Source organism: Crocodylus siamensis, chromosome 5 (assembly GCF_052110815.1).
Source record: "Crocodylus siamensis isolate JL-2025a chromosome 5, ASM5211081v1, whole genome shotgun sequence".
NCBI classification, from domain to species: domain Eukaryota; kingdom Metazoa; phylum Chordata; order Crocodylia; family Crocodylidae; genus Crocodylus; species Crocodylus siamensis.
This window is the reverse complement of record NC_143399.1, coordinates 200,713,289-200,737,006: the sequence shown is the minus strand read 5'-3', so window position 1 is coordinate 200,737,006 and position 23,718 is coordinate 200,713,289.

Genomic DNA, 23,718 nt, shown 5'->3' with positions numbered 1-23,718 from the left:
ATAATGGCAACATTTCCCCCTGTGTCTGAAGATATACCCCAAGGGGGAAATCTAAAAGAGTCTCTCCTTTGTCATTTTGGAAACGGGAAGGACATAAATGTTCTTGTAAGCATCTAGCTAATGGACTAGAGAGGCTGCTTCATGGGCTGGTTGGGAATGAACCTCTTGATGGCTGAATGGGATGAGTGGCGAAGGGAATGAGCTGGGAGAGGCCTTGAAGCTGCAAATTAGTTCTGCTACTTCATTAGTTTTTGACTCTGGGTGTGTGGCCTACTTTGTTCGTGCCTGTTTCCCCTTCAGTCAAATGGACACAAGAGTTTTGAGCTCTTGTGTGGGCAGGCAAGGAGATAGTTGGTCAAGGAGACCATCATTGAGACAGCTGTTTTTTGCGATGTTTCTAATAGAGGGTTACAACAATGATTACAGAGGTTTTGAACTTTAACTGAAATTCTACAGAGGACAAGCACTAAGGACCATGCTATTGGCAGTGGGTAGGTCACTATACTCTGGGATAAGTTAAGATCTCTTAAATACTGGATTATGGCCCTGATGCAAACCCCAATAAGGTCAGTGCAAGTCTTTGCATTGGGTTCACTGGGCGTCTGATCAGGTTTTGTGCTCTTGCGATTAGGTATAGTGGGTGCAGAAATCCAGGAGGAGAAAATCACAGAAATGGGGATATTGATTGTAATCCTAGGATACACTAAAATGCGGTTTTCTAAGCAATCTCAAGTGGAAGGGAAGACATTTTAGCAGTCTCGGCTATCTGAGCTTTGTATCCTTAATTTAGTGCAAACAGTGCCCTGAATAGAGGTAACGATCATTTAAGAGGTGTGTATGAACAAGCATCAGAACTGCTTATTGAGGTAACTACAAAAATACTAACCTATTACCAAGTGTGGTTCCTGTCGGTGAAAAATGGGTTCCTTTAACATGATGCCCTGAACTTAATCACTTCATCAGTCCTTTCAGGTTGTTGCTGGCACAAGGTGCCCGAGGGAGGCAACAATTGGGTTCGTTGCCCGGTGTGCGTCGCGCCAAACAAACACACTGGGGGAGAAGCAGACAAAGTTTATTTGAGCTCAAGTAAAAGGCACAGGGAGACGGTATAGTCTCAAATCCTGCGCACCTAACCCTGCAACAGCGGGATCTTTATACCCCGGTCAGTTTCACTGTCAGTGATTTTCCACTAGTTGGCCGCCCTCTTGCTCCCCTTTCCCTCCTCCTCTCTCTCTCCGAGCGGTGCCCTTGCATTCCACAGATAACAGTTTTAGCTCGCCTGCTTTCCAGAAGGACAGGAGATTGCAGGCACCAAAGAAAGGGTTACAAAGGTTGGGCAGGGGGAGGATTTGGCTCGTCTGAGCCTGGAGCAGAAGGACTTCCTCGACACTCGTGGTCTTCCATCCCTCTGAGTTACCCAGGGTTATGCCCAGTGACACCAACAAGGTGACACAGTTCCCAGAGATATGTTAAAAACCCCAGAACTATTCTAGCATATGCTGAGCTTGGAAACACACATCCTCAGAGGACATGTGTTTATCAGGTAATGTGCCAACTCAGGCAGCTGCAAACACTCAATTTTCTCCAAATTGTAAGGTTGGGTTTCTGTCCTTTCCTCTGTACAAACTGAAAAGTGTAACTCTGAAAGAAACAAAAGTTGCCAATCCTGAAATGAAAGAGATGGTCTGAATTTCTACCATGTGGCAACTTGAACTTTATTACATTCCGGCTGCCCAGCTGCATGCTGTGCCCGCATGGGTCCTGGCCAGTCTCTATGGGGACCCCGGGATCACGGGATGGTGATAGTGTGGTGCTAAAGCCTGGGGCGGAGCCACAAGCTGCTCCCTGCCCAGTATGCCCCTGCCTGCAGAACTGGGGCTCTGCCTTGGCCCCGCACTGTCACTGCCCTGCAATCCCAGGGTTGGTGTAGGCAGGGTGTGTGGCTGGGTGGATGATGGGATGGGGCTGCGTCTGGGTCTGGGCTGTTGGGACATTGACAGAGCAGGTCCAGGGCAGCCCATCTTGTTCCTGGATACCACTCCTCACCCACTCGCGGTGCCATCCCAGCTGCCCAGCTAAGCACCCTGTCCATGTGAGTCCTGCCCCCAGCAGTGGGTGCAAGGTGGATGAGCCAGTGTGCTCTGGCAGTGGGGCCAGGTCCCTTACTGTGACAGCAGGAAGGAGCTGTTGCTGGGGCTGCTGGGAGATGAAGTCCAGCCTCCATGCCACCCCAGTCCCACTACACACCTGGGAGGAGCGGGACCAGCTGCATGCACCAAGGCCCAGGCAGGATCAAGGAACCTGCCTTGGACTGGACAAAATCCCTCAGTGGGCTAACTTTGGCCCTCAGGGCTATATTTTGCCCACCCCTGAGCTAGGAGAATCTCTAAAGTGCTGCAGCACCTTGTTCCCGGTGATTTCCATGTATGGTAGTTAGCACGGATTTTCTAACCTGTTTAAGCCTGTTTGAACACCCCACTGAATGCTTGCGTGCATGTCTCAGCACTTAACTGCTTGCTTGCAAAACGCACCTGAAATTAAAATCTCCCTAGAGGGCACAGGGAAGTTGCTTTTTGCCTTTTGAGAGCAGGTAACTGTAAGACTTCCAGCACAAAAGCAATCTAGAGGCTTCAAGAGAAATCTAAGTCTAGTCCTTTCTGAGTAAGCATGCGTGCTTATGTGCACCGCTCAACTGGGAATCAATGTTTCCAGTTGGTCAGTGAAAGCATTCTCTGTTCGCAGACATCTTTATCGTTCATTTGCCTCCATCTGTGTCTGGCACAAAGTACATAGCTTACAAGCATGTATAGGACAATTTGCTCCAGATTAAAAAAATTAAAATTGTTTATTCAAGAAAGAGGCTGCTTATTTTTATCATCATCATTATTATTATCATCATCGTTGTTGTTTTATTGTTATAGTTCAGTGCCTCATTCTGTCTGTCTCATGTGGCATTGACTTTTATGAAAATTGCAACAGCTACTGTGAGAGTTTTACTATGATGTGTTGTCTGATATTGTCTCTGGGCTTGGACACAGGCATTAACACCTGTGTGATGTGCATCGGTGTTATATACTGATGTGATTTATACTGGCATCCAGAGAAGACAGGCAACCAGCTCTTCCCGGGTACGAGCTGCAATAGGCATTAGGTTTTGTGCAGGGTCTCTTTGCACTGGAATAGAATAACACATACTAGTGTGGGGCTCTTTTATTTCACACTAATGTATGAAATAAATTATTTTTATTTATTCACCTATACACACTAATGTATAGGTGATTACACTGGTGCAAAAGTGCCTTTTATCAGTGCATTAGGACCAGTTGTTTTAAAAAGAGAGAAAGGCTCTGCTACACTGAAGAGTTGAAGGCCTAATTGATTTAGATGACCATGTCCTATTTATAAAAGTAACTTAAGACCAAATTTGCAAAAGGGATTTAGCTGCCTTCTGCCCACTGAAATAGAGTCAGTTGTGTACCTACCACCACAATTGGGCATCTAAATATGTCTAAGAGCTTTACTCCCACTCGCGTTCCCAAGTACTGAAAACAGGATGTAGGTGGCTAAATCACCTAGGCCTTGTAACATACAGCTAAGCAACAGTTAAAAATGTAGGCCTTTGTCTGCCATTGCTTTTCACTAACAATAAAATAGGAATATTGATATTTCCCTTCTAGGCAAGAGTAGTATGTAGCTAGATACATTACAGGTTGGGAGGTGCTCTGATGCTACTGTTTGGGAGCTCTGTAGATCCCCTATCTGGGGAAAGAGAGGTTTCATTTTGCCACTGCAGACCTGTGTTAAAGTATTTTCCTGGTGTGACTGGCATTGATACAGATGTTAGTCTAACAAGGTAAAGCTGATTAGAATTCCTTAGATTTGGTGGCAAAATTTACAGAAAAGAGAGAAACCACAGGAAAAAGCCATCCCTAAATTTCAGAAGGCTTTAAGACGAGTTGTAGAAAGGCAATTGGAAGAAATATAGAAGAAGAAAATGATTTGGCCTCTGGGAATGCCTGGATTATTTTCCTAAGGATCGATGGAAGTGTGAGTGTTTGGGAATAATAGGAATCAAAACTCTTGGTAGAAGCGATATCTTTTATTAGAAATTCTTTATTTGCCTGCTTTCTTTAATTGCTTTAATTTAAATTTCTTTAATTCCAAGCTTATTTGGGGAATAACATGAAGTTGTACTAAATTCTGGTTCTGCATAGACCTGTATCTGATTGAGAACGCACACTGTGCATCTGCTAATCCAACAAGAGGGTGAATTTTGCAAAACGTGACATGCCCCAGAGAAGGTGGCATTAGAGACGAATTGCAAAACAGCTTCTTAGGGCACAGCTACCCTGCCTCCTGCCAGGAAGTCCCACAAGGTGGCAGGCTGTGTCCGTATCACATACGCTGCCTCCCAAAAAATAATTTAAATACCTGAATGTGATATATTCCAATAAACTCCCACCATGGAAAAAGCTTATTGGTGTATGTTCAGTAGGGGTGTGCAAAGCGGGGCCTATGTGATTGGGATTCGGCCCAAATCAGGGACACTGGTTTGATTTGTTGATTTGCATTACTGTCCCCAATTCGATTCGGCTGAATCCGAATCTGAAGATTTCATGCCGATTTGGAGAATCAGCAATTCGGACATAGACACAGCTTTAAATATTCTTTTCTATGTACCTCAAAGAACCTGTGTGGCTCATGAATGCTGCAATGCTGGGATGCATGGAGCATTTCACAGGAGTGCGGGGCGGCCCTCCATGTGCTTGGCAGCGAACCCAGAGGTGCACCGGAAATACTTCCAGTCCACTTCCGGGTCCACTGGGGAGCATGTGGGGTGCCCCCCACATTCCCCCATGTTGGTGATCAGCCACAGGGGAATCCTAGGGGCCCCCCTGACCCAGGAGGCACCAGTCACCGAGCTGGAGGGGGCGCGGTGAGGCTCCCCATTGTGGTTCTGGTCCACTTCTGGGTCTGCTGCCAAGCACGGTGGGGAGCCCCCCGCACTTCTGTGGGATGCTTCATGTGCTCCAGCTTTGCAGCATTCAAGAGCCGCCTGGTACCTAGAGTATGTAGAAAAAACATTTAAAGGTGGGTCCATGTCTAAATCACTGAATCTCCAAATCAATTTGGGGGGTTCCGATTCGATTTGGAGAGATTAAAGGATCCTCTGATTTGATTTGGATTCAGGGATTTGGCCACCTAAGCAGACCGAATCTCTACCAAATCGAATCAAGGACTGAAGCTTCACACAGCACTTTGCTAAGGCAGTTATATGACTGTTCATGGTATGTTGACTGGGTGAAACAGGTCTGAGTTCAGCCTTTCCTGGCGTGGTATTGAGGCAATGTAGACAAGACCATAGAATGAACATAAACTAGCCCGTTTAGGCAGGTTATTGTAATTGCTTCCCATGTTCTGGTCAATGACAAATCAAGTTTTCTGAGGTCTAAATTTTATGAGCTGCTGCTTAGATGATACATGGTTTTAAGGCTTAAAGAAAAACACTTAGGAAGCCTAGAAGTTGTAATAAGGTACCATATTTACTCGAATAAAAGATGAACCTGCTTATAAGATGAACCCCAAATAATTAGATTTTATATATGGAAAATGTATCAATTTGCTGTAATTTTCCAGGGATAGAATCTAATTATTAGCGGTTTCCCTTAGATTTGTCCTCCTCCCACTGCTACGACAGGGAAAATAAAGCTGGAGGGTCAGGTAGCCCCTTTGCTTTCCTCCCCACCAAGATGTTTGGTATCTCAGAAAGGTATCGCTAGTCATGTTTTGCTATATATACCCACGTACCCTGATATATGAAATGGGGAGTTTCAAAAGAAGCTACCTATATGGCGATAATGAAATGGGTACAGACTTCATGGCACTTTTCCGAAAGTTCATTGCAAGTTACATATATTGCCATTAGTTCAGTCTTACCAACCTTAAATGTTTAAAAATGTCATCCACTCCCCCAAGTCACAAAAATGCTGGCTTCTTTTCCAGACCTGAAGAAGGGCCCCTTCTGCCTGACAGCTTGTTTAACACTTCTTCCAACTATATAGTTAGCCCAGTAAAAGGTATTGCACGCATGCGTGCACACACACTCGTCTTCACATCTCACTTCTTCCAACTATATAGTTGGTCCAGCTATATAGATGATCTCTCTCTCTCGCACACACACACAACCCCACGTCTCTTCAAAATCATGAGATTTTTAAAAATAACATAGTTGAGATTCATTTTATTTTTGGTGGGGAGGGAGTTGAAGGTTCTTCAGTTCTCAGCATTTCCACCATAACCCTGAGGAGTAGACCTATATTTAAAATAAAATTAAAAAAAGAAAGCTGAGATTCTCCTGAAATAACAGGACTTCAACAGCAGGAATTTTACCCGGGGGGTGGGGGGAGGAGAAAGTTTCCCATAATATTGAGAGGCAGAGACTATAGGTTTGACAACAAAGCATTCAGGATGGGTGCAAGCACCTAAGTTTGTGGCCAGTAGTGAAGATACAGTATATTAGCACCTTATAGATTAACTAATTCAGAGACGTATAGTATAAACTATCATTGGCAGCGGCAGTCCCTAAATATGAGAATGATGGCCTTCCGCTAAATAGGGAAGTCATCTGTGAGTCTGTAGATGATACAAGAGGCTGATCTGAGATCTGCATGTTTGAATGGAGATGTGGCAAATAGTTCTGAGAGAAAGGAGTAGATATCACAAAAAGGAGGAGCAATTTTCTGTTTTGGACTCTGTTTCGGAGGGTGGTCAAGCATTGGAACAGGCAGCCCAGAGAAGCTGTGCAGTTTCAACCCTTGAAAAAGCCCAGAGCATGTTGGACAGACAGCACCTGGGATGTTCCTGCCTTGAGCAGGAGGCTGGACTTAAATGACCTTGTGAGGTCCCTTGCAGCCCAATTTTCCTATGATCCTGGTGATGCCAAGTCATAGCTCTTTTCCTTTGTCTCTCTTGTCTATCTGCCTCCATAGTAAGGAGAGTTGGTTTAAAAGGATCGATGCCTTATCACGTGTCAGTGCTGTTATGAACATTTTAATGCTCAAGTATCCCAGGTATTGATGTTATAGTTTCATAGTTTCATAGTTTCTAGGGTCAGAAGGGACCTGAATAGATCATCTAGTCTGACCTCCTGCCATGGCAGGAAAGAGTACTGGGGTCAAACGACCCCAGCAAGATGTGCATCTAACCTCCTCTTAAAGACCCCCAGGGTAGGAGCCTGCACCACTTCTCTTGGAACCTGGTTCCAGATCCTAGCTGCCCTGATGGTGAAGTCATGCCTCCTGATATCTAACCTAAAGCTACCCTCTGCCAGCTTGTGACCGTTATTCCTGGTCACTCCTGGCGGTGCTCGGGAAAACAGTGACTTCCCCAATGCCTGCTGATCCCCCCTGACTAGTTTATAACAGGCCACAAGATCCCCCCTCAGCCTTCTCTTTTGGAGAGAAGGTTCAGGTCCCGCAGCCTGTCCTCATACGGCCTGCCCTGTTGTCTCCTGATCATGTGGGTGGCCTCCTCTGGACCCTCTCCATGCTGTCGACATCCCTCTTGAAGTGCGGCACCCAGAACTGGACGCAGTCCTCCAGCTGCGGCCTGACCAGTGCCACATAGAGGGGGAGGATCACCTCTTTGGACTTGCTCGAGATGCATCTGTGGATGCACGACAAGGTGCGGTTGGCCTTCCTGACTGCCTCTTCACACTGCCGGCCCATGTTCATCTTGGAGTCAATGATGACCCCCAGATCCTTTTCCGCCTCCATGCTGACAAGAGGGGAGTTCCCCAACCTGTAGGTATGGTGCCGGTTGTTCCTCCCGAGGTGCATCACCTTGCACTTGTCTGTGTTGAAACCCATCCTATTCTCGTCCGCCCACCCTTGTAACCTGTCTAGGTCTGATTGTAGCCTGTTGCATCCTTCCAGTGTGCCCACGTCCCCACACATCTTAGTGTCATCAGCAAATTTGAACAAGGTGCTTTTTACCCCTCATCCAAATCACTGATGAAGATGTTGAACAGTGCGGGCCTGAGGACCGAGCCCTGCGGGACCCCACTGCCCACGTCCTTCCAGGTTGAGAAGGACCCATCCACTACCACCCTCTGGGTGCGGCCCTCTAGCCAGTTGGTGACCCAATTGACTGTGTGGGTGTTGACACCACAGTCCCCTAGTTTCCTAATGAGAATGGGGTGATAGACAGTGTCGAAGGCCTTCCGGAAGTCCAGGAAGACTATGTCCACTGCTACCCCTACATCTAGTGATCTGGTGATCTGATCATAAAAGGCCACCAGGTTGGTCTGACAGGACCTGCCACTGATGAACCCATGTTGGTTGCCCCTAAGCATGCAGTCCCCTGCTGGCCCCTCCTGGATGTGTGCCAGCATCATTTTCTCAAACAGCTTGCCTAGGATCAAGGTAAGACTAACCGGCGTATAGTTTCCCGGGTCCTCCTTCCTGCCTTTTTTGAAGATGGGGACCATGTTGGCCCTCCTCCAGTCCTCCGGTACCTCACCAGAGCACCACGAGTGCTCGTAAAGCTGTGCCAGGGGACTTGCAATGACCTCGGCCAGTTCCTTTAGAACTCTAGGGTGGAGATCATCCGGACCGGCTGACTTGAATACGTCCAACCCCTCCGGAAGCTCCCTAACTAAATCCTCGCTAACCTGTGGCCCAGGCGTGCCTCCCCCGGGGCCCAAGGGGGGCCCAGCAGGGAGGTGGCTGTTCCGGTCCCTACTTAATATTGCATTTCTTTAGATTGGTCTTCAAGGTATTCCTTGAATCACTTTTTTTGCTCCATTCTAGAGTGGTCACCATCAGTGAGTTGGGAATATAGGACCTGTTTGGGGAGTTGGTTATCAGGTATCTGTATCACATATCCAGTCCAGTGGAGCTGGTACTACATGAACGTGGCTTCAATGCTGGTGGCCTTTGCTTGAGCCAGAATATTCATCCTTGGAAAATAAGGAGAATTTTCCAAAAAAGTTCCTGGTGGTAACATTCGAAAGCTTTCAGGCATTTCCAATATATTGTCCAAGTTTCATAACTATAGAGCAGGGCTGGGATTGAAAACAGCCTGGTAGACAAGACAAGAACATATGTATACATCACATCTATCTATCTATCTAGATATGTCATAACATAGTTTAGGCTATACATTTCTGATTTAGTTAGTCAATAAGGTACACATCTACCTTGCTTTCTGCCTGATTTTAGACTAACATGGCCAACTACCTTTCTCTCTGTGGCCAATAATACCCCAAGATGTATCTGTGGCATTCTGGCAGGGATAATCCCATGCAGTCAACGGGAGGTGTTACACTTGACTCAGGCCCTCAACTTCCCTGCCTTCCTTTCCGTCCTGCAGAACCTTTTATTCCTTCCCCACCCCAACCCCACAACAAATTGCCTTAAAGGGATGAGGCCACCTGCAACAAACCTCCAGGCAAATGGAGGCCCATAAGTGTGAATGATTTTCGAGCCAACACAGACCCTGAGTACTGATGTAAGGTGTGCCCGGCATTAATCGTCAATGCTGCCAAATGGGATCCTAAAGTCTTGTCATCAACTTTTCCCAATGTCAGTGGTACTAGGATGCTTCTGAATCCTGTCCAAAGTGGGGACTGAGGAAGAGGGAGACTCCAGAAAGGTATAGACCAAACTTTTTTCTCCTTTCTGCTTCTTACATGAGCTGTGAACTTCCTCAGGAAGCAGAAGGTAGGTAGAGATGCTGGAGATTCGTGCTTGTTATATTTCCAACCAGAGATGAGGGATTTAGGACCTGGTGGGATGAGAGTTGGAGAAGCAACCACGACTTTGGGCTTGCTTAGTCAACAGGAAAGCAAACTCCGAAGTGAGTCACCCACCTGCAATAGTGAGCATCAGCCTTATGATACATGATGTCTGCTTGTCTCGGGCATTTATTTGACACCTTCCATCCCTCACTGTGATCTCTGAGCATCTCCTATGTGGTACCCAAGGCAGCAAGGTGCCTCCTGAATGTGGAGGGGCACCCGCAGAAGCCGCTGATGGCAGCGGGGACGGGGCTGGCGAGCACCCGCAGAAGCTGGTGGCATCAACAGCCCTGTCCGGGGGGCACTGGCCCTGCCAATGGCATCAGCATTGACCATGGGTGGGGCACATGCATCCCCGTGCACTACCTACCAGTCACCTATGGCAAGAGCAGGAGGATGCAGTCACACATTACACTGTGGCACCACAGCAATGTTGTTTCCCTTCTAGCTGGTTATATATCAGGTCTCATTCTGGATTTGACTCATCCAAGTACAACAGTGTTGGGATCTGGGCTCTAGGTTTGGCTCCCTGTGAAAATAGGGAAAACCTGCAGAGGTGGGTTGGGTAAACCAGATGCCACCACTCATAAATACTTGAATCCAAGATTTGAGCAGATCCTATTCAGCTGTTCCCAGATGGGTAGCGAGGGTAGTCCACTGCAGTGCAGGGCTGGGATGGGCTTGTTCCTTGGCAGTCCAACCTTGAAAGTCAGTTTGGGCTTCTTGAATGATTCTGGTAGGCCCAAACTCAGGTCGCTGGAGTTGCAGCAGTGCGAGGGAGAGTGTAATGCAGTCATTAATGCTTTCTCCTGCCCATTCATGCAGCAAACTGGGAAGTAGTTTAAAAGTGCAGCTGGTTACACCACTGACTGACAGGCCATCAGCTGCACGGTGACAATCTTTGCTGCAGCTGTGACATTCCTTGCCTTTGATTTGCACGCTTCATATGCACTACATCCCACAATGCGGGAGGGAGTTATAAAGCACCAGGGAGAGGAGGGGAAAAAAAAATCCCAGAGGAATCAGATCCCTGAGCCACTAAAATAACTCACACCTGTTGTTGTGAGGTGCACAGGGGTTGGGAGGGTTCCCAGGTGGCTTCCCACTGCTCCTGTTCAGGTTGCGTGGGTTCGGGTGCTCTTAGCGGCCACGGCCTAGAGCCAGCTTTCTGAACCTGAGGTGCGACCCAAAAAGACCGGCTCAGATTCGTGTTCGGTCGTGAAAGCTCACATTGGTTTATTGTGCGTTAGGATAGTAGCTAGCAGGTCTGGATAGCAATCGGCCTAGCTCAGCAAAGCTGCCCAGACAATGGCAAGTGAAGCATTATGCCTACTGATGCCCTGTGGTCACTGCAAAAGGGCAAATCTGGCAACCGCTGTATTTACAGCCGAGATGCCCCCAGTCCGTGCCAGTTCTTCTTTCTCTCTCTATGGAGATGTCCCTTTTTTCACTTGGCTCTTTGCCGAAGCCAGACACCTGCAGCTCCTTCCTTGCCAACTTCAGCTTCCCCTTGTCAAGTCTGGGCATCTAGGGTTTGCTCCCTGCTGAGTTCATGGTTCTGGCTTGCTGTGTCTTTTCTCAGGTCATCCAGCAGTCAGTGAAGCCTGCTACTCACTCCTGAAGTCCTTCGTAGTGCCTTAGCTTTACTTTAGCTTAGCATCACCATGGCCTAGGGTGACCCAAACTCCCACAGCACCGTGAATCCCAATGGCCAGAGCTCCTCATGTCATGCAAACATCAGTGCCTTCTTCGTACCCTGCAGCCGAGTGTGCGACTTCTGAAGCCTTGGAGAATCGTTTGCAGATGTGTGAACAGGTGCGCACAGCTTTGGGCAGCTGCTGGGCTTGCAAGCTGGTTTTTTTGGGGAATTGAAATGACCATCAGCTGACATTTCATTAGGAGCTCTGTTCTCCGGGACTTCTGCACTCAGATAACACCGCATCCCTGTGCCTTGCAGTACTCGCCAAATGCAAGGGCAAACCTTTGCATGCCATTTCTCCAAGTAGGCCCATGAACCCAGAGCTGGGCAAGAATCCATACATTTCTGCCTTTTGACATCAGCTGAGGCCTGGCTTCATAGTCCACTTTGTCTCATCCCAAGCAAGGTTGGATTTCCTGGGCGTCGTGGAATCAGGTTGTCTGTCGTTCATCCTGTAATTCAGTTGCCTGAATGGCAGAATTTTGACCCAGATCCAAACTGTGGCTCTGTTTGGAGCAGAGATGTCATTCAGACCCATGCATTTCACCTGTGCAATCATGTTAGAAGGCAAATAATCTGCAGTGTGTTTTCTAGGATAGACAGGACACAAGAGCCATTTGTTTTTCCCCGACCTGATGCCAAGTATGGAATTGAACTGGCTTGTTAGCGGCCTGTAGAGCTAAGTTTGTGGTTCAAAGCCAGGCCAGACTGAACTGAAGTCACCAAAACCTCTAGGATTTCCTGTCCTGCTCCTTGCACAGTGATTCATGCGCTTGCCCTGCGGATAGGCCTGCCAAGAGTCTGAGCCACTCTGCAAGGTGTGAATGGATTCATAGCCTCTCCCACACCCTCAGTAGCCAGGTGCCCATGGCACTGTTGATACCCTTGGCTGGTCTCAGAAGAAATGCTGAAGATCCAGTGAGCTTTGAGGATTTTGGTCCTTCCTTTGGCCTGTTCAGGGAGGGTGATTCTCCAGTGCTCAAAGCAGCCTCAGCTCTGGCCTTGTTTCTCTGCTCATAATAAATTGCAGCCGGGGCTCCCAGGAGGGGATGCAGTAAGGCCGCTCCGGGGACCCTTCCATGGCCAGCATCTGTGCAGATGCTTTTCTGGGTGATAAATGAAGGAGGTTACATCTCAGCTGTACATATCCCAGGCACCAAGGTGGGGTGGTTGCCCCAACAACCCTTCCCAGAGCCTTTTCCAGTCTCATTTTAACAGCCTGGAGTATGGGACTCACACCTGCCAACCCCTGGGGAAGACCCCAGGGCCCATGGTCAGGGAGGATTTCTCATTATTCACCTTACATTTTCCGTTCCTCTTTTTACATGGTTGCTCTTGGTTCTCCCCTTTGCCTTCTCCTTAGTGATCCCTCCCATGCTTCCTGCTTCTGCCCATCAGATACTGTGTGCTACAATGTCCTGCCCCAGGGCCGGATCCAAAGCCCAAGGAAGTCTCTGGGAGTATCTCCATTGCTTGCAGGGACTGACTTTTGCCTATCTCCCACTGCAGGGTCTGATTTGCAAACCTGTGACCATCAAAGCACCTGCTCACTTGCTGCTTAATGGTGTCAACACCAAAAGCCTGCTCAGGCCCAAGGTTTCAGCATTAGCATTCCCCTGACGACTAAAGCAAAGGCCCAGAAGCACCACACTCCCAACAGTGCTGAGCAGCACAATGCCTATCGTCACCCTAAACTCCCTCAGGTCCATGAAGATTTCATAGATTTCATAGACATTAGGGCTGGAAGGGACCTCGGGAGATCATCGAGTCCAGCCCCCCACCCAAAGGGCAGGAAGTCAGCTGGAGTCATAGGATCCCAGCAAGATAAGCATCCAATTTACTCTTGAAGGTGTTCAATGTAAGTGCTTGAACCACCTCCGCTGGCAGACTGTTCCAGACCTTGGGGGCTCGGACAGTAAAGAAATTCTTCCTTATGTCCAGCCTGAAACGGTCTTGCAGGAGTTTGTGACCGTTCGAAGAAGGTGTCTCACTGCCTGTGTCTCCTGAAGGGCTGGATGCAATAGGTGTTCTTGGAGCATGTCTAACAGATGAGGCTTCTTGAAATGCATGCCTGGAAGAGGAGGAGGAAGGGAGGGGGAGAAGGCATCTTTTTGCATTCAACAGACTTGTGCGGAGAACGCTTGCCCAGTCTATGGGAGTTTGCAGGGTTCAAGTTTGTCTTCAAACCTACATGTCCTACCTTTTGGGGATGTGCCATCTGTGGCAGAAAGCCACCTTGGTTTCTCCCCAAAATCTCTGCCCTGTGACAATGAGATTAAAATAGGCCCAGCACAGAGGATTCACACCTCGCCTATCTCTTTAGGTAACTTGAACCGGCTGCATTCTTGAGGGAGGGGGAACCTGCTCCCTCTGCCTACGTGACTGGCATCAGTTACCTGGGTGAGGGGCATCTACCTGGGGAGCTGGAATCTGCCCGGTAACTGGTGATGTATTTCAAATTGGTTGGCTGACAGCCAACTTGGGTTGACCTCCACTGGACCAGGTGAACGAGGTCACAGGGGCTATATAAGTTGCGACGGGGAAGGAGGCAGGCTCTTCGGCCATGAGGTGAAGCAGCAGCCATGCGGGGGACACAGAGGAGCTTTACCATCTAAAATTGGCTCTCTCTCCCAAACTCACGAGCTAGGAACCGCCTGCCTCCAAAGGGAAATGGCACCGGCCTTTGGAAGATGCTTGTGAGTAAGCTACTCGAGATCTGATTAGATATCTAGCTGGCAGTAACACAGATGCGTGATCAAAAGGCTACCTCAGCCAGACTGTTTGCTCTTTAGGATTTCTAGAATATTGCTCTATCTTGTACCCTATTTTCACCCTACCCCTGTAACCAATAAAGTCTTCCTTTGTGACTGGGGTGGGAGACTTATTAAGAGGTGGGTCTAAATTATGCCTAAGAGACCCCTTAGGTCTGCAGACTAAGGGGGACTTTACTTTTTGCCCCCTGACTTGGGGAAGTGCCCCAAGTGCCTGTACTGGGTCGAGTACCCATAGGACTCTTAGGCCTGTGTTTCCCCGAGGACACAGGGCCGAGACGGTCTCTTCTTGGGGTGGTGGTGGCGATGTTACCCCCAGGCTAGCGTATATGCTCCAGGAAGGGGTCGGGCCGGACATAAGGCGCCCCTAGGGAGGCATTCGGAGCCTGGCAGGTGGGCGGGTGCAGGGAGGTGGGCGGCTCAACGCAGGAGCGCCTCCTACTGGCCCGCCACACCATCACCTCTGTGATAGGGGCTGTTTTTTGGGGTGGGAGGCTTTCAAGCTGGGCATGGACCATCTTGATATTCACTGGGTCAAAAAGAGAGACAAATTCTCTACCTCCAGGTGTTTTACAGAGAGCCTCAGCATCTCACCGGGGGTTGTGGGTTCTTTGACAAGGACCCAGTGCCACTGCCTGGCTTCCCTTGTGAAACCTGGGAAAACTTCAAGCATTTCTGTTGATTTTGTACCCTGATAATGGTACTAACAGATATAGCCAAGCTCAGCATGTTAGCTCTGCTCTCCAAAACATATGATGTCTTAATCTGATATGACCACCACGACTTGGGGCCTGAAGACAGCTCTCAAAAGAAAGTGCATCCCTTCATCCATACAACTTTGCTAACTGCAGCCTAATGGCCTGATAAATGAAGCCACCCACTGAGAATTCCCATTAGCTGCTGGGAGTAGACGTCCAGCTGGAAGCAAGGGGCATGGGGTTGTTTAAAAAAACCCCACAAACTAATGGCAGTACACAGCAGGCCCAGGCTCTGATCTAAGTGCCAAATGATATCAAGTGAGGATGTGCTGAGATGCAGGCCAGTATTTCACATCAAACACTGGGCACTGGATTTCAACATCTTGTTTTGAAGCAATGGGAAAATATCCGCAGCATTAAAGTGAGTACTTCCCAAATGTATCCCTTTCTCCCCAGGGTAAATGATAATAGATTTCACCTCCTGCTGGCATCCTACTATATCTGCAATGAGGTAGCACAAAAAACACAAGGCCTAATAATTCCTTATTTAGTATTTGTATCATTGTAGCACCAAAACAACTTTAGCCATTGAGCAGTGATCACATATAATAGGTGCTGTGTGTAGAACCAAAGAGTATTTTCTTTCCCAAAGAGCTTGCAATCTAAGTAAGCTGATCCTAATAGGAAAGATAGTTATCTGTATTAGTCTGCAGTCAGGCAGGAGGAAGGGCAGGGTGCCACACGTGTGTTTTTAGACATTACTTTACCCACAAGTGAAATGCTGTTAAGATGGGAGTGTCTGCACATGAAAGCAGGAAAAGACAAGCTCAGTGGGCTCTGAACATCTCAGACTTGTAGCTCCTTGGACAAGGAATATCTCCGACTGCTGTTAGGCAGCTTGCATTGTGTTAACATCAGCCTGCTTCATGGGGCCAATACAAGCAATTTGAGGTCCCCCAAAATCCCAGCATGCAACACTCCCACTCTTCCCACCCACCATGGATAATCTGTCCTCCTGCACTCTACTGCCTTGGTCTGATGGAGATCTGGGGGGTCTGGAAAGCTTGGGGGAGTCAGGGAGCCATGAGAGATCTGGCATTTGTGGGGAGACTGACAGCCAGGCAGATTTGGCAGCTTCTAGCCATGCCTCTGCTCACCAGCCGGCCAGCACATCTGCGTGGGTATTAATCCTTAACGTGCAGCTGATCACAGCACATGCTAACTTTAAAACTGCATAGCATTCCATGGAGTTAGCATGTTCAAATTGTCATGTCAGACCACACCCGCAGAGACTGACTTCTTCAGAAAGTGCCACCCTGCCCTGCCTTCTGCCTTATTCTAATACGTTTTCCATTTCTCCTTGCAATGAATGACTCTCTGATCAGCCTGGGCATTGATACACATGTTCTGGGAGTGTGGCGGGGAGGTGCACTTTAATTAGCACGACTTTGAGAGCTGCTCTAATGAGCTTTAGTCAAAGCGCCTCTGCCATTTTTCAGCACGGGAACACTGATACATGTGATGCTGAAATCTGCTGGAGTGTGGTACTTACCATGCTCCAGCAAAATTGATAAATCAGGTCTGCTCCGACCGTAATTACAGTTTATCAAAGCACCTTCGCTGCACGTGTATATGTGCCCTATTTAGAGTCTACAAACAAAGCTTTAGTTAAAGCACCCCCATTGCCAGTTTTTGGTGCAGGGATGCTGATGCACATGATGCTGGAGTCTGATGGAGTTTGGTAATTACACCGCTCCAGCAGATTCAATTAATTGAGTCTGCTCTGATACACTGTAATTATGGCACATAAATACCCTCAATTTCCCTCTCCACACGCACACATTTTGCCCCTCTAGTTTTGCAAAAGGCAGTGTTTTATTCTGAAAAGTGACACCATAAAAATATCAGTGCTAGTTCTCTTGGTTGCAACCCACTGATTCCAGCTGAGATTTGAAAAGTCAAAAAAAAAATCGATTTTGAATGGCCAGCTCTTCAAGCTAAACTTGGATTTTGAGAATGGAGCTGGGTTGTTTTCTTTTCAGGCATTGTTCCCCTTTATGGAGCTGTTGCAGGTCACATTATCCCTCAGTGACCCCATGCAGGGCCATTCTGCCTTGAACTCCACTATGTGGGATGTGGTCAGAGCTGTTAACTTCACCTCTGTCATCAGTCCAACTCATCTAATTCCCCATTTTAAAATGATCCTGTTACGTCCAGTTAATCCTCATTGTCAAAATCCTTGCGATTTGTTTGGTGGCAGAATGAAATAAACATGAAGGCCCGGTCCAGACATTACACTTTTACTGGTATAAGTGAATGGAAACTGGTCTATACCCATAACAGAACAGAAGTTCGGCGCACATAGACTGGTTTAAAAAGGGTGAAAGTCAGTCTAAGATTTGCTCCCCCCACACACGAAAGGGTGAACGTGTTTTCTGTTTGCTACTGATCTAAACTGCACCACTTACAGAAAACCACATAACTTGGACTGATTCCGCAACAGGGTTTTTGAACCTAGCTGCAAAAGGAGAAGTATGATTATTCCTACTGCTGACACAATATAACACCATGTTTAACCTAGATAGCATAACAAGTGGCCATCAAAAAGATTACACATGATTTTGAAGCAGCCAAATGTTTCAGAATAAGGTGAGGATCTGAAAAGATTGAGAGCAAGCTGAGGGATGAGATGATAAGGCAGCTGAGAGAGAACTGTGGGAACTATTGGAAATGACAGCAGCAAATAGACGAGTTCAGTGATGCACAAATTATAGGCATGTGGAGTAAGGTGCATTTGTAAAATCTGTAAAGTGGATGTGGAAGAGGGGTGGAAAGCAAAAGAACTAGAGATGTCACCTAACTCTGCAAATTGACAATATCTCTGTTCAAGACAAGGGGGTTATGCCCAGGTAACACCAATGTGAGAGATACTTATTATGAAGGACTATGAACCAGTTTCATTGCTGTACTGGTGCAGACACCCAGGCATAACAGTCCACACTTCCTCCTTCCAGGAACTCCAGGGACCAATGAAGCGAAGGCTTATCTAAGGATGCACCACTAAAGCTGCAGCTCTGCTTGAATGGGAGCTTGCAGGGGTGTAGAATAACTGAGACACAGATGTCCCTTGCCCACACCCCATCCATCCTGCATATATTGTCCTTCTGTTTTGCCCTGGTACCTCCCAGAATGACTTGTGTCCATAAATCACTGTATAAGAGCTGATCATACACCTGAATTTAGAGGACTCCGAAATCCGTTAAGTTCTCTGAGGGGGCTTTCTGGTAGGGGTGTGTGAAATGGGCCGTATTCAATTTGGATTCAGATTCAGCCTGAATCGGGGACAGTGATTTGATTCGTTGATTCAGATCACTGACTCTGATTCAACTCAGCCAAATCTGAAGTTTCGATGCTGATTCAGAGAATCAGTGATTCAGCCATAGCCACAGCTTTAAACGTTTTTTCTACATACCCTGAGGTACCAGCACGGCTCACAAATGCTACGATGCTGAGGTGGATGGGACGTCCCACAGGAGTGCTGGGGAGCCCCCCACATACTCAGCAGCAAACCCAGAAGTGGACTGAAAATACTTCGGGTCCACTTCCAGGTCCGCCAGGGAGTGTGCAAGGGCTCCCTCCCAGCGCCCCCCCCGACTTGGCAATCGGCTGCATGGGGACCCCGGGTACCCCACCAGACCCAGGAGGCACCAGTCACCGAGCCATAGAGGGGGACCGGGTGGGCCTCCAGCATACTCCCCAGCAGACCCAGAAGTGGACTGGAAGTGCTTCTGGTCCGCTTCTGGGTCTGCTGCCAAGCACGCTGGGGACCCCCCCTCCCTCCCGCACTCCTGTGGGACACCCCATCCTCCCCAAGATCGCAGCATTGAGGAGCTGCCTCAATGCTAGTGGTATGTAAAATAAACATTTAAAGCTGTGTCTATGTCCAAATCTTTCTGAATCTCTCCAAATCAGTTTGGAGGAATTAAAGGGTCTGCAGATTCGATTTGGAGATTTGGCCACTGAATCGGACCAAATCTGCACCGAATTGAACTGGGGACTGAAGCTTCACATGGCCCTACTTTCTGGCCCTTCTGTCTGTCTAGGCCCTCACAGCAATTAGGAGGATTTATCAGGACAGACTGCAGCCTGCAAGAGTCATTGCAGCCACAGTGGGTCTTCTTCATGCATCTGGAAAGAAAGATGCTTCATAGCAGGCTGGCTTGGATTTACAGCTTGTTATGCCAGGCTTGGGAGAGAGAAAAGAGTCGGCTTGTTATGCCAGGCTTGGGAGTCAGGTATGCAGGAAGCTAGCCAATATGGGTCAGTAGCTGGCACGCAGGTTCAGTTGTTGTTATATAAAGGAGAATTTGGTCAAAGGGGAACAAAATGAAAGGATAAAACAATTACATGTCCAAGGCAAACAGATAGTGAGCCCAGTTAGAATAGTTGATCCTGCTGTGGCCAGCTCTGGGTGGTACCGAGCAATGGGAGTGGGCTGACAGCAAGGTCTGGAAATGGGAATTTTGCAGGATGATCTCTCAGAACGCAGTGGGATGGTAAGACAATTAGGAACATGTAAGACCTAGTTCATTAAACATATACCTGCTGCTTCCAAATGACTAAGCCGTCTCAAAGTCAAGGAGATGTTTGCACATCATCTGATCATGTATGCGTGTACGTCAGCTAAGACACTGCAATATCTCTTTAGTCACCTTCATTCCTGGAAATAACAGTTCAGCTGACTGAATTTATTTTTCTTTTATGGAATCTTTTATCCAGGATTCAGTGAATCAACACATGGGGTAAATAATTAGTTACCAACTTATATCCACTTCTGCTTACTTGTCAGTTTGATTTAGGGCCTATTCTTGCTTCTATTAAAATTAATGGCAGTTTTGATGTTGACCTGTTAGGAACAGGATCAAGCTTTTGGCTTGCAGGCTCCTTGAAGATGAGTCTGAACGCTTTTTTTATACATTTACCTGATGCTCACAAGACCTGAATTTTCACAAGCACACTCTTTTTTTTTCAGGGCAATCTTTTTTTTCTTTGAATGAAAAATGACTTGTTTTGGTCAAAATGGAAAATTCCATGGCAGGTATCTTATGGTGTTTAATTTTTCAGAGTTTTAGTATGAAACAAAAATTCCAGCACAAAGAGAAGAATCCCCCAACCCAACTCTGTTTTTTAACCATAGAAATTTGAATTTGTAAAGTATAAGAGGGGTATCTATATTATTTTAATGAAAAATATGCATGACTTGTTAACTCTCTCTGTCTGTCCTGCCTTGCCATAGTCTGATGACTTACTGGGACTGAAGGAGGTCCATTCTCTTTAGGGACAGGGAAATAAGAAATAGTGTTGGTCGCATAGGCAGGATTTCATAGATTTCATAGACATTTGGGCTGGAAGGGACCCCAGAGGATCACCGAGTCCAGCCCCCTGCCCCAGGATCCCAGCAAGATAAGCATCCAAATGTGTCTTGAAAATGTTCAAAGTGGGTGCTTGAGCTGCCTCTGGCAGCAGTCTATTCCAAAACTTGGGGGCTTGGACAGTAAAGAAGTTCTTCCTTATGTCTAGCCTGAATCAGTCACAGCGGAGTTTGTGACCGTTTGTTCTTGTCATTCCTTGGTGCGCTCTGGTGAATAGTCATCCCCCCAGATCCTGATGAGCACCCCTTGATAAACTTATAAGTGGCCACCAGATCACCCCTGAGCCTGCGCTTTCCAGGCTGAAGAGCCCCATGGCTCTCAGCCTCTCATCATAAGGCCTGTTTTCCTGATCTCTGATCATGCGCATGGCTCTTCTCTGGACTCTCTCAAGCTTCTCCACATCCTTTTTGAATTGTGGGGCCCAAAACTGGACGCAGTACTCCAGCTGCGGCCTCACCAAGGCCGAGTACAACACGAGACTGACATCCTGGGATTTGCTTGAGAAGCATCTATGGATGCAAGCCAGTGTTTTGCTCGCTTTACTAGCCACAGCATCGCATTGAAGGGTCATGTTCATCTTGCGGTCAATTATGAACCCCAAGTCCCTTTCATCTGTAGTGCTAACCAGTGTAGCACTGCTGAGCCTATAAGGATGCTGCAGGTTTTTCCTCCCAAGGTGGAGAACCTTGCATTTTTCAGGGTTGAACACCATCAGGTTCTCGTCTGCCCATTTCATGAGCCTGTCAAGATCTGCCTGGATCACCCTCCTGTCCTCAGGTGTGGATACTTTGCCCCAGAGTTTGGTGTCATCGGCAAACTTGGCCAGTCCGCTTCTGACACCAACGTCCACATCATTGATGAAGATGTTAAACAGTATAGTCCCTAGGACAGAGCCTTCAGGGACCCCACCGGTCACAGCACACCAAGATGATTGGGTCCCATCGACCACTACCCTCTGGGTCCTACCGCGGAGCCAGTTCTCCAGATAGCGGATTGTGGTGAGGTTGAGGCTGCAGTTTGCCAGTTTAGCCAAGCAAAATATTGAGTTCTGTCAACCAATGAATCATGTTACTTTGGAGATGCAATGAAAGTCATAACCTTTTACTGACTTACAGAACATGTAAGTCAGAACATGACTGTAGAGTGACACAACCGGCAAGGTGTGCAAACCTGTGACAAGGGCTCTGCTTCTGAAGGCTGAGAGAGAGATGAAATCCCGCTGGCTGTGCTAAGCCAGAGAGGTGGGTAATAGGGCTGTGCAGAGCTTTGGGTGCTGATTCAATTCCGAGGAGATTCGACCCGATTCAGTGGTTGAATCTCCAAATCCGAATCAAACCAGGGGACCGATAAAAAGATCTGAATTGATTCAAAGCTCTCCCAATCATTTCAGAAAAGATTTGGAGAGCTTTGATGATTCAAAGTGTCCCTGCCTGCTGCAGCAGGGTGCTGGAGCCAGACTCGGAGCAGCTAAGTAGAGGGTGGGGGAGGAGAGGCTGGAGGAGTGGGGAGGGGACCATGGGGACCCCTGCCAGGCCCCCTCCTCTGACCCCCATCTGCCCCAGTTTTGGGTGCTTTAAAAAAAAAACCAACCCTACTTACAGGGTGCTGCCAGGCTGGGAGGCAATCCCTGCTGCCCCCCACTACCCCCACTACATGGTGCCTGGGGGGCTCTGCTATGAGCTGCTTGACCCCCCAGCCTCTTCCACCCTCTTCATGGCTGCCTTGCTTGCCCCAGATCTGGCCCTTTAAGACCCCCCCCGGCCAATTCAGCAGTTCCTGCAGCAGCCTTGGGGCTTCAGGGGGCTCGTGCAGAGCCCCTCGCATAGCACTGGGCAGTGGGGGGCAGTGGGGATCTCCCCCCACTGGGCAGGAGCAGGGAGTCTGGGGTTTGGGGTGGGGGTTCCTTAAAGGGCCAGAGGTGGGGCAGGTGAGGCAGCCATGCGTGGGGGGATGGGACAGCAGGGGGCATCAGGGGGCACATGCAGCATGGGGCAGTGGGGAGCAGTGGGGATTGCCTCCCACTGGGCAGCAGCTGGTAAATTGGGGCTTTTTTTACCCAAGTGCTGGGAGCTGGGGCAGGTGGGGTAGCCATTGCCAGGGCTGGGAGAGCAGGCAGGGGATGGGCCTGTGTGATTCTAATTTTTGGCTGATTCAGCAGAAGTTGAATCTCCAAATCAGATTCAGACAACCCGAATCGGGACAGTGATTTGAATCACCAAATCGAATCACTGTTCCCCGAATCGGCCGAATCCAAAGCGAATACTAGCTGCTTCACACAGGCCTAGTGGGTAATGCTGCTAGCATGGATGTTCCTGTAAGTGTTGGTTTTCCACTCTACTATTGGAAGAATAAACCACTGAATTCCAGTGGACTAAGAAAAGCTGGTATATTTGGAAAAGACTGTCTCTGGTCAATGAAACATATCTGCTGGTTACACAGCCTTCCAGAAAAGTAAGTCTCTAATAGGGGCATCATGATTTCAGGCCTATCTGGGGAAAAAAAAAAACTGAAAAAGCTCAGGGATATTATCCAGCCTTGGAGGAACAAAGGTGATAGACCCATCCCTTCAAACCCTGCAGAGATCTGAAGCTCAGCACTATGGGGAACTCTCCTAGAGCAGTGGTTTTCAACCTGTGGTCCACAGAACCTGGGAGTCCCCAAGCTATGTCTAAGAGGTCCACAAAAGGTGACTATGATCAATCAAAAGTATGTGAATACCCACACTTACAATTCAGAGGGGTTCACACTTCTGTTTGAAATTTCCAAAGCGGTCCGCACCTCTATTCACATTTTTTTAAGGTCTGCAAATCAAAAGAGGTCGAAAACCGCTGTCCTAGAGGGACTGCACAAAGGTTGCTTTGGCGTGCCCTGTGCATTCATGACCCTTTTGAAGAAAAAAATCAGCAAAAATGAAAGTGTGCGCTAGCATGCCCTGCGCATTCATGGTGTGAGTTTTGCTGAAACCACCCATAGAACCAAAAATCATTTCCTGACAAATTCTATGTGACAGCCAGGTCACATAGGTGTCCTCTTAATTACTTGAGCCTTTTTGAATAGAGTGGCATGTAAGTAAATAAATAACTATCCTAGTTTGGGGATTTACCTCTGATTATGTCACAAAATTGTCCTTTCGTGCAGTCTTGATGCCTTTGGACTAAGAACTGTAAGCATAAATAGCCTGGATGGATGATCTTGTCAGGGATAATGCTGACTTCTCTTCCGTCGTAGCATTCTTCCTGATTCCAGACCTGTTGAGGGCCATGCGAGTCCCAGAACCGAACACAGATGACTAACTCCAGACATCGTTCTTCAAATGGGG